This window comes from Cyprinodon tularosa, unplaced genomic scaffold (genome assembly GCF_016077235.1).
Source record: "Cyprinodon tularosa strain WSP-4 unplaced genomic scaffold, ASM1607723v1 ctg8, whole genome shotgun sequence".
NCBI lineage: Eukaryota > Metazoa > Chordata > Actinopteri > Cyprinodontiformes > Cyprinodontidae > Cyprinodon > Cyprinodon tularosa.
Window position 1 is genome coordinate 2,893,103 of NW_024039562.1, and position 12,746 is coordinate 2,905,848.

General features: G+C 37.2%; 1 protein-coding gene across 14 annotated transcripts in view; it reads right to left on the reverse strand.

Moving 5' to 3' along the window:
- LOC119774102 (membrane-associated guanylate kinase, WW and PDZ domain-containing protein 1-like) overlaps positions 1-12,746 on the reverse strand; it is a 138,890-nt gene that overhangs the window by 68,645 nt on the left and 57,499 nt on the right. The window lies entirely within an intron of this gene.

The window sequence follows — 12,746 nt, forward strand, 5'->3', positions numbered from 1 at the left end:
ACAGTTCCAGACTTGTTTTGGAGGGCCTTATTAGTCAGTCTCACTCGTACGTAATTGGTTTCAGATGGGACTTAATATGGCATGACGGAGTTTGCTACTTGTACTTGACTAGTTTAAAAAAAAAACTGTTTTTCACCTTACGTCATGGTACCTGAGTTGAGCTTGATGCTGGTTGCTTCAGAGTATCCACAAAATTCATCTTGTACATTACACTTCGATTGTTTGCTAGGTTGGACCCATTTAACATGGACGCACTTCTTGTCACATCCGCAGAAAAATCACAGAAGTACATTCAGGGGAAATAGGATACAGAAATATAGCTAAATCGGCGCTAAACTACTGAGGTATTAGTCTGCTCGTCATGTTTTAGTTGTAAAGGGCCCTATAAAAAAAGACTTTTGTAAAGATACTTTTTATTAGACTTACAAAATGTCTCTAAAGTAAATGGTTACAGTGAGATTGAATATACCATATGCATGGTTTTAGTATAAAACTAAGAAATCAGTTACTAAATCATTTTCCTTTTTTTCTCTCCTTGTTTGCACTGGTTTGCTACAAGAAAACTTCCCATTTAAAAACATTGAGTTTGTCTTTGTAAGGGGACAAAAAGTGGAAAAGTTCAAGAAATGTCAATGTGTTTTGAAAGCACTTTACATCAAGAGAGAGATAAGCCGCCACCCTGCCGACCCCCACTGTAAGACAACAATGAAATCCTGAGCAAGAAGGTGCAAGAGTCAGATAGCATGACTGTAATGGTAAGAAAATAACACAGAGTAATTATTAAACCATTCATCTAAAAGTAACATTAATATGGAGACTGAGAGGTTTTGAAATATGGATAAGGTTAAAACTGTTTAAAAATAAGGTACAACAGTAAAACAATGTGCTATGTTTCCCTTGGTTTGCCGGCATAAATTTAGCCACAGTTTGTATCGAATTTACTGTAAACACACAGTTTCAGTTATGCACATTAAACAGCCAAAAAAAAAAAAAAAAACAACAGCCAAGAGAAAGACAAAAACACGGAGAAGAGCAGAAGTGTAAACACACTTATTGGATACTGTAATCTGTTGGGAGCATGAACTATAAATATAAGGTTAGTAAGGCCAGTTTCTGTGCTCACTGGCAGTTCATAAAAAAGATTTGGAAGCAGGGGACCTGTGTCCCTCAAGTAGCCCGATTAAGTGCCTGCTATGACCCACATCCTGCGCCCTAATACTGGGCCACTCACAAACTGTGATTGAACATGTAGCACAAACAGAAGAAGCATCAGAGCAGCCCTAAGATATTAATTACATACCTTGAAGTTGCCCCCAGAATGAAAAAAGATCGCTGTGGAGTAAGTAGGAATATGAATCTGGATATCATTTTAGGCAGCTTCATAGAGAAAGCACAGGAAATACATAAATTATAACTTAATCAACAGTAAAACTAAGTGGACAAAGAGATTAACAATCCTAGCAATCAACAACGTGAATAAAAAATTATTATATATATATAATTTGCTTTTAAGTTTACATATCCTGCCATTAAAGAAAGAAAAAAAATCAGCTGCCAGAATTAAATAAATTGAAATTGACAAAGTAATAGCAAATAAAATTTTCAGTAAGGCTTCTGCTACTGTTCATGAGCATGGTAATTTTTCTTAGTTTTAAGAATTCTTTTTTCTTTCTTTCTTTTTTTAATAAAAATTCAAAATGAACATCTTATTTTACTAAATTATCATTCAGTTAAGTTTCCTTAATTATTACTTGTTTCCAGAGGTGTCAAGTAACAAAGTACAAATACTTCGTTACTGTACTTAAGTACACTTTTTAGGTATTGATACTTTACTCCATTACTTATTTTTCTTCCTACTTCTGACTTCTACTCATTACAATTTCACACAAGTATCTGTACTTTCTATTCCTTATATTTTTAAAACAAATAGTACTCATTACTCTTGGCTTCGGTTTAATGTTTATAAATATTTATTTCACGTCATGTGCGCCATCCAATGCAGATCATTGGCGCCATCCACATCTAGTGAAAACTAGTCTAATTGGATGAGTCATATAACGCTAACACTCATTGGTCAGCTAAAGGAAATCATCAGAAGCAAGCAGGTGTTCTTCAAACTGTCTATGCCATGCTACAATGTCAGATTCAGAAAAAGATGTTGAAACGTCTGAAAGGTCAGACACAGGCGAGAGAGTATAGGGAGATGGAGATGTAGACCAACAAGACCTCCCTCATCCTTGGCCCTATCTCAAATAATTATTCGAAATAGCCAAAACACTGAGCTTTCAATATATATAGTAGCATCTGACTGTTTTTTAAAGGTTACTTTACACTTTTATACCTTAAGTAGTTTTTGGAGCACATATACTTTTCCACTTTTACTTGAGTATATAGCTCAAGTGGATGTTTCAACTTTTACCAGAGTGTTTTTAAACTGCAGTATCTATACTTCTACTTAAGTAAAAAAAAATGCGTGTACTTTTGACACCACTGCTTGTTTCATTGTTGCGTTATTTGAATTAGTAGTGTGAATTTATTAGTGTTATTATTTTATTACACACAAAGTGATAGATTTTAAGAGCTTTTATGCATCAGTTATGATAGTGGCATTCAGGAAATTAAGACATTACATATAACCAATAATAAAAGGCTTTTTAACCGAATTATTAAGTTATGTGTTGTCACAAAAAGGAGAGTAGGACGGATGAGTTTTGGTTAAAGGAGCTGGCTTTTCCTGAAATTTTCCAACACGATTATCCCAATTGGCATCGTGCTGGTATCTCAAATTGTCAATGGGCAAAAGGTGGGGTACACCCTGGACAGGACACCAGTCTGTTGCAGGGAAAATCATTCATGCACACATTCACACCTGAGGAGAATTTAGAGTGATGTTTTCGAAATGTGGAATCTACTTCCCAGTGCCAGAGTACTTCATGCAGAAAGATCCTGGGCCGGGGATCGATCCCAAAACCTTCTTACTGCAAGTCAGCAGTGCTACCCACTGTGTCACTGTGCTGCCCCGTTGACTGACATTTTAAAGGAAAATTAAAAGCAAGGATAAAGTGAGGCTAAAAAGGATGGTGGACAATAATAGAAATATCCAGCGCCTTTCAGCAATTTCTGTTGCCTGTGGAGCTGTTGCTAAGAGAGCAAATCTTTCGAAACCTGAAGAGTATTAGACAGGGGTCTTACATTGCGTTCAAACATTCCAAGTCCTTGTCAGCTTCTTTAGCAAAGCCGGTTAAGCCCTCAGTCATTCATTTCACTGGAAAATCAAGTCCCAGATTCCGATGAAGAAAGGAAGAAACAAAGTGCCAGTTGCTTAAGGTTTAGTGCAGAGTTTCCACAGTCAGTGATGAAGTTATGGTGCCATGGGGTGTCATCTGTTTGTGCTACAGCCATTTACCATGAAAATGTAGAGCACCTCAACTGTCCCACTGCTGACAAGTTTTACAGAGAGACTGAATTTATCTTACAACAGGACTTGGCACCTACCCACAAGCCAAAGGTACCAAAAAACAGCTTTAATGGTAATGATATCAAAGTGCTTGAATGGTGCACAAATTCAAATTACTTAAATCCTGTATAACATTAATGGAGTATTGTCAAAAGGGAGAAGAAAGACAACACGTCCAAGAATGCAGAGGACCTGGAAGATACTAATAAGGAAACTTTCTTGACACCTCTACTGAGCCACATAAATGTTGTCAGCTCTGCATGCCAGTGAGAGTCATGCAGCCTGTGGGGACTTGCATTATCAAGGTGTAAATATTTTTTGTGCGTTTGACCCGATTACACAAATACAATGAAAAGCTTTCTATTATGCTCAATGTTTCTAAAAAGAGATTATATTTCAACACTTCAGATGTCTCAGATTTTTTTCTTAATCTTTTTCTCTCCACTATTAAATAGAAATGTATGAAATTATGTTACAATGACGGAATTTTTGTATTCAAAGGACACTAACACGTGGAATAATTTTAAACTAACATTGAAAAAGGTTGGGTCTCCTATATAATTATTGGTTCTATCATTAAACTTTTATTTTGTGATTTAATGAAGTTAAAATGTAAAAGATTAGAAAACATAAACCAAGAAAAATGGCAAATACCATCAAACTCTGAGAAAAGGGTGATTTTCATTATTGCTAAAAGATTTAAACTAACTTTTCTGTGCTGTAAGAGGTTCTAAAACGATAGACTGTGTGTTTAAACTTGGCCTGATTTCAAGTTAAATCCGTTTCTGTCACATTGGCGTATTGGGGGTAGGACAAACCCACAGGTCCTAAGAGTCTTCTTTTGGGTCAAACTAGTTTTTGAAATGCAAATTAAGTTTATGTAGAGAAGATTGGATGTAAGGCAGCCAGCACAATCACCTATGACTCTAACCCCTCAGCATACTGGGACTTTTCCAGCGTGCAATGCATGCATGGATTTCTACCTGTATCCATGCTTCACCTTACTGACCTTTTCACAGTTTAGAACTTCTAGCCAATTTGTAGATAAAACAAAAAAAAAACAGTTTAAAGAAACCAATTGCTTTAACACAAAACGCTTTCTATACCTTAATGTGACTAGGCTTTTCAGATGATTGAGAAAAAGTGGACAAAATAAATGATCACATCTGCAATGTAAACCTGAGGCTATAAAAGAATTCAGACAAACAAGATCAGAGTTGAATGATAACAGCAGAGTTTGGAAATGTCCTCAGCTATACTAAGAGATTGAGGCCAGACTCTGAAAGGGAGAATTAGAGCATCCAAGGAGAACCTGATGCTGCAAAAACTCCTGTGACATATTTTTAGCGAAAAGGTAACATCAGGGGTGGTACAAGCCATTTGGGGGTCTTGAGCACAAATACTCTTTGATGCCTCCCACCTAGAAATAAAGAATAACACAGAAGTAATCAGTATTTTTCTTATTTACAAAATAACTTCTATATTAATGCTTTGAAAACTGCTACAATAAATGGAAGCAGAAATTAAAAACTAAAAAAAAACGAACAAACGGATTTTGCACCAACAATGGTGCACATATTTCCACACAAGATAACTTTGTTTAACCTATCATGGAAAAGAACAAAGACAATAGATTTTAAGAGATTAAAATGAGAAAAAGTATAATAACTAAAATGCTACATTGTGGAATATAATACGGAATTAGTATTTATCCTACAAGTAGTGTTAGAAGAGGTTAGAATATCGCCCTATATACATAACAAATTATGGTTATGTATTACTTGATGTATTGCCTGTCTTTTATAGATTAACACCTATTCAAAATGATGTCTTTCAACAGATTTTCCCTGCTATTGAATAACAGATTACCGAAAAACATCCATTCCTCCATCTTCTCCTCCTCAGTCCCTGTCAGGCTCACTGTGGGGCTGGTGCCTATCTTCAGCAATCTATGGGCAAGAGGCAGGATACACCATTGACAGGTCGGCAGTCTGTCGTAGGGCAACACAGAGACGCACAACTATTCATGCACACACTCACACCTAATGACAATTTAGGGAAGCGAATATACCTAACAGTCATGTTTTTGGACTGTGGGAGGAAGCTGGATTACCCGGAGTCCTCCCCACCGCTGTGTGTCTGGTGACACGCAGCATTGATGATGTCACCAGTACGACAGAAATCAGGAAAATAAACAATATAAACAACATGGAAGGGAACCGGGGTATAGTATGCATTTTATTATTTCGTTCTTTTATACCTCTAAATCTCTCTCACCAGTGCTGCATCATGTTTATCGAATCTAAGCAGAGTAGTTCAGACGCGACTGGCACGGTGTGTTGACGTCCATATGTTGTGCTCAATGATATCACATAAATAAGCGGGTCGACCCGGGGCTGATGTTCACACTGAATACTGATCGGAACCATGCTGTTACATGTTACACAAGTGTTAATTGAATAAAAAAAAAAAAAATCAACAAATCAAATAAAACATTAACAATGGATAGCAAATGGAGCAAGCAACAATATATGTGCATTATGTGTAAGGGTGTGCAAAATAATCGTCATATCGATGCATCGCGATTCAAATTTTTGTGATCTACTGCATCGATTCTTGAAGGCAAGAATCGATTATACAAATAAAAAAAATGAACAAATAAAATACATTAATGGTTGGCGCACATCAGCCAAACCAAGTGGAATACAACTTCCAGTCCAGCAGATGTCGCTGCGGATGTGTTGACGCCCGCTGCTTTGTGTCACAGGCATGTCCAGCCGCGGGATACTGAGACGAGTCATATGTAATAAAACACGGAGGACGCTATGAAAATTCGCCCCTCGGCTCCATCACATTTCAAGTCAGATGCTTGGATGCATTTTGGCTTTAAAAACAAAGAAGGTAAAAATGAAATTGATATGATTCACGTAATTTGCAAAAGGATAAATATACATTTGAATGTTTTCATTTCATTGGTTTAAAGGACCACTGAGGCCATGTAAACGGCACTGATTATCCTTATTTTGTTATTTTAAGTTTGATGAATCCTAAGATCTTTTTGTCAGTGTGTCCACACCAGTAATAGTAATATTTCTGTCCAGTATTTGTTGTTATGGCAACACCTCCAAAAGTCGTTTCAATAAATACAGCTATGTATGAATTCAGTTGCTTTCAGTTATGTATCAATTGAAGACACTATCCAGATCACACCCAGCCAGTCAGCCACTGGTAAGGGCTGTATCTTTTTCTTACAGTGTTCAGTGAAAATATCGCAATGCATCTCAATATTTCAAGTATCATGATGCATCGTGATAGAATCGCATCGTGGCATGTGAATCGTGATTCAAATCGATTCATGAATTCTTTGCCAATACCCACCCCTAATTATGTGATCTCAAGGCTTCTGAATAAATGTACTAATGAATAGTATAGTGCATGTATGTAATAGTCAATACCCATAACACAATAAAAACTCAAATATCTGCAAATAATGTAGGGAAGCGCTTGATTTGCCATGTCTGTCATGTTTGTGGTAATGTGCAGGAAGCGATCGTACTGCAGATTAGGGGAGAGTAACTTAAATAGAAGAGAGCAATTTCTCTATTTACTCCCTTTTATCAAGCACCTATCATGAAAATAAAAGCTTATAGTAGATTTCTGACTGAGACAGTAGATTTCAGACTGCTCCTAAATTAGGTACCACCAATAAGATAACAACAGTCCAATTTCTTAAATTTGGGTGAAACTGCACTTCCCAGTATTAACAAGTCAATGTTCTAACAGCATTATGTTGACATGTGATACCCTTCAATGCCTCCTACTGTTGATGGTTGGGGAGCTTCCACTTATTGTCTAAAACTGACACACACACCCCTGCAGCCAAACCCAAAAACATATAACATCTGCTGTTTTTAACCCCTGCTGCTTTCAAGTGTGGTAGGTAGTATGTATAACAAGAAGCACTGACTGACTGAAGAGTGAGATTAACCTTAAATGAAGGGAATGCAAACACTGTAAGAACATACACATTTTCTTTACAGAGAAAATAAACAATTTAGGGTATAAAAAACAGAAATGGCAATATTTTTCCATAGGACAAAAAGTTAGAGCAAAATGACAGAAGAGGAACATTAAAAATAAGACATTCCATATTATAGCTCCTAGACGAACTGGAATATGTTTCCAAAATAAACAAAAGCTTTGTGTTGGTGGGAAACCTGTATTATGAAAACAGAAAACAGACTGAAATATGTTTAAATCTTTGGGCAGACAACTGAAGAGGAGCAGAGACAGCAAACAGCCACTAAGGGAGTTAGCAGGGAATTCTCTTGGGCCTTTAAGCCAATTATCAGAGCTACATTGATTGAAGGAGCACTTTTAAGGCCTCAGCTATCCAAGCAGCCCCTTAATACACCTGTCAAATGATGGGTGTGACTCACCAGCAAACTATGCATAGATGACCATTTCTATCCATTTAGGAGTTTCTGGGACAAATCATTTTAGACATGCTAATGTATATAATGTACATTATATATACTCTTTGAATGCTCTCTGATATTTTGTTTTCCAATAAAAAGCTTTGACCAAGAAAACGTGTTTTTTGACTTAAAGAAACAGCTAATTACTTCTACAGATTTCTTTTTTTTAATTAAGCCGCTATTATTAGGTTTTAACATCATGAATAAATAAATGGACAGGCAAAAACTCATGACGATATCCATACAGTACAGTTTGCCTGTAAAGACCGTATCACAAAATGCTAAAGAATCCATCGTAGTACTTTTGGAGTTGCATATTTGTGCAACAGTGTTGTCAGGAGAATAGGAGAATATCCTTGACAACAAATGCAGGAATAAATCAAAAATAAGTAACATGGACTTGCAGGTAGGTCTGTTTGAAACCTTGAGCTGATCAGTGCAGTAGATATCAAGCCGTATCACAAGAATTACAATAAAAGAACAAATCGGGTAATTTTAGGACTCCTGTGTTTACTCTATAGTTCCAGTCTAGTAAGAACTAACCTCATCATTAATCCAGCATGCAATGCACAGGTCAAAATGGCCACCATGGGTCAAAAACATAACTGATATCATTTCAGAGGTTGTCCTGAGTTTTTACATATCCCCCAAAAATTTTCTTTTAAGTTTATAGGAAAATTACAACACGTTTAGTCCAAGGTGTTGAACCAGTAGTGGATCCCTTTAAAACCACTCATACTGGTGAGATACAATAATATATTACCAAATATCAAAAATGAACAAGTTAGCAAAATGTTCTGACCAGGTTTGTAACGGATTCCTCAGACATGTCCAGCTGCTGATTGTTAATTAGGTAGAACAATTTTGTTGAAACTACAGTGCCTGGAGGTAAACGCATTACATTTAATGTGTTTAGTTATTATAAATGTTTTGACTCAGACAAAAGTTCCTTTGTTTCTGATCCTCACAATGACGATAGTGATGCTTGTTAGAGTAAACCTCTATCTTGGAGAATATACAGTACATGAAAAGCTGTAACCTATCAGCCAATTCACCATGGGTCAGCATTCAGGTTTCACTGTTAACTTCAGCCTGGGTTTTGCTGCTCTCACCAGATCTTGTACCCACACACCTACCAGGCCCCCCTTTCTGTTTAGCTCCACAGCTGCTTTGAAATGTGATGTGTACCCTGTTGTAGGGTAATGAATGACTCAGGCTGATGTTTCTGGACTACATATCTCCCTTTGCTTTGGCTCATAGTTGCGCAGCTGCAGTGCAGTGATCCGTGTGTGCCAAAATACTTTTTAGGCTTATTTTTCTTTTGACTCATGGTCAGGCCACAATAAAGCAGACAAACACAGTCTAGTCAAGGCAGAAAGAAATGTGTTAGGGAGTAAGGTGGAGAATGAATGTTTAGTATCAACAAAGGGGGGGATGGAACATGACCAATAATTGAAGTATTGTGAGTAGAATTTTGTTTCGAATCTGTCGTATGAAATGGTCATATGAACAATGACATCCACAATGGCAGGTAGTATTGCGCTTATCATTGGCTGCGATATCTCAGACCTATAGATAATTTTACTGAATTATTTTGTCCCTGTTTTGTTTGTGGCTTCAGGTAGAGGGTTAATTGACTGATGATTATGTTCAATACCTATGTTGTTTTTTCCTGTTTGCCAGGAACCCCAGAGAGTTTTACAGCTTTAATAGTAAAAAAAAAAAATAATAATAATAATCTGGATAACTAGCATTCCTTGGTGTCCATCACATTTAAAATGCACAAAAAAGACTGTTTTAATTTATTATATAGATGTTTTCTAATCTTTCTATAGATACGTGGATTATGTTGGATCCGCAATAAACTGAACATTTATCACAGTAAAAATACATCCATTAATTGTCCATATTAAAACATTTAATTTGTAGATACTTGTGGTGGGATGGGACTTAATAAACATTTTTGAACAAGTTATTTACAGGGTGTGTAATTAGTTAATCACATTAATCACATTTTGTTTAAATGAGAACAATACTTCTTGATTATACTTCAGAATTGTTGAATAATTAAACATACAAGCAGAGAAACACAAATATTTGTTTACTTTTAATCCATTATTTAGATTATTTAATTGTTAGATTGGTTCACAGTCCTGATCCCTGCAACTTCATTGAAAAATTGCCTTCCTTAAAGTGTGAACATTAATTATTACACAATTCCATCCAGTGATTATGGTAAAAATATATAGCAAAAAGGTAAATAATATTGTCCTTAACAGTTTAACATTTGCAATAAGTAAAAGCTTTTTCTCTTTCCAATATATTCCGCCTTTTCATGCAATAAAACAGATATACCACTGCAGCTTTTTTTCTTAAGACTAACGAGTTTTGTTCCAACCCAGTTTGCTGGTGAGTTATTTACAGTAGCAGCCATTCAAAATGGCCCTTCCCAGTCAAAAGCCAGCCGAATGGTAGCAAACTTCCAGCCACTGGAGTGATCCCCTCCTTCTCCTCTTTAATTTCCACAAATAATGACAGACAGAATATTTTAGTACAAAGACTGATATAAAAAAAAAAGAAGTAGCGGGCCACCCAAGGTCCCATCAAGGAAAGTGGTAAAATTTTGAATGGGTTCTACTGTGGTTTTTTAGACCTGGACTTACTACTGTATGTCCTCTGGAAAGCTCATCATTCTGTCAGGTGTGGGCTGGTTAGAGCAGAGATTCCCAATCTTTCCAGAATCTCACCCACAAAATGCTACCCGAGTTGATTCTTGACCCAAAGTATTACAAAATTTCTATAATAATATTTGAACACAGGTGTAATAATATGACAAACAGCATCAAAAACCAAAGTCGTTGGTTTTGTCAATTTTGGTAATGGTTTTATATCTTTAACCCTTTAGCAGCCTTATTTTCTTAGGAAAATGCAGGCTGGAGTTGGACAAGGACGCTAAAGGGTTAACTACATTAGCAAAGCTCTTTTTGGATTAATTTAGTTTCTGTAATGGACCTCAGGAACCCACAGTGGTTTGTTCAAGACCCCAAGGTGGGTCCCAACCCTAACTTTAGGAATTAATGTACTAGAGAATATGTGCCTCAACTGTGGATGATCTAAGGACTGCAAAAGCCACTGCACAAGTTGCATTGCGATAGTTGTTAAGCTTTAATACCCCCAGTGGACCAACATTTGTTACACTGCTTACGCATCAGGTTTGCTGGTGTACAAAAAACAAATGTTCAGACTTGCGACTTTAGTAACTATAAACAAAAGCAATTAACTGCAAAAATGTTTTACTCCTCAAAATCTTTATTTTATCCATCCATCCATCCATTTTCTGACACGCTTTATCCCAAGCGGGATCATCAGGGATGCTGATGCCAATCTCCAGCTGTCTATGGGTGAGAGGCAGGGTACACCCTGGACAGGACGCCAGTCCATCGCAGGGCAACACAGAGGCAAACAGGACAAACAACCATTCACACACACACACTCACATCTAAGGAGAATTTATAGAAGCCAAATAACCTAACGGTCATGTTTTTGGACTGTGAGCGGAAGCCAGAGTACCCGAAGAGAACCCACGCATGCTCAGGGAGAACATACAAACTCCATGCAGAAAACAATCGAACCGGAAATCTTACATGCAACCTTCTTGCTTCAAGGCAGCAGTGCTTCATTTGAGCTTCCAATCCAGGAAGCTTTTTCAATTCAATTCAAAATGTCAGGAATAGTGTTTTGAATTGGAAAAGCTTCCTGGATGGGAAGCAAAACATCCAGTGCATTGTTTTTAATTTTCTTTTTTGGAATGACTATGACCTGGATGACTGAGAACCTTCACCGGCTTATGAGCAGCTTTTCTGTGGATCTTTCCTAACCGCCAGAGGGGGAAGTCTAAGTTGAAAATGAAAGAATAAGGGGCAAATTTTTATTTAGCCCAAAAACATGGTAGAATCCTACTTTCTTTTTTTTTATTAAAGTTGTTGCAATCTCTCCTTTCTTGCTTAAAACCATTGGCGAACAGGGCTTGTGTAGACCCAGCTGGTTGGTGTCTCCAATACTGGATCACCTTATTATGCATATCCAAGTTCAATGCTCTAAAAAGCCTAATACCCCTTTCCCACTAGCCCAAAAACCTGTTTAAACCTGGGAATAATTGGGTTTTAGCGGCAGTGGGAACAGTTCACTGAAGGGTCAAAAAACTCGACAGGAGATCCAGGTTAAAATCGCCTTCAAAGGCTGGGCTCTAATCGACATACAGTTTTAACGTCAGACCTGCATCTACCCGCTTATTCTTGTGATACCTTTGAGTGCAACGTACGGACGTCAACACAATGCGCCAGTCGCATCTAATCTAACAAGCCAAAACAACTCTAATTACATTCTATAAGCATGGCGCGGCACTTGTAAGAGGGATTCGGAGGGACAAACGAACAAAGCAATAAAGCACATTCACAATGCCTTGGCCTCCTTCCATGTTGCTTTCCATTGTTTACTTTCCTGATTTCTGTTGCACTAGTGACATCAATGCTAACCCAGCGCTATGGCGTCACTACTCAGCAGTTCTCCATAAAATGAACAAGATTATGAGCAACCCTGAGCCTCATCTTCAGAAGACTGTTAAACAACACCAGAGCATCCTCAGCCAAAGGCTTCTAAAGAGCCACTGCATATTGTTTGACTCAATGTGGTAAGAGAAGCTTCAAAACCAATTATTTACTATATATAATGAATGAGTGTACATGGATTCAGATACAGGGGGGGACTGGCAAGTTTTAGCTAAAGAATTTTAAATGCATTTTCAGATTCCC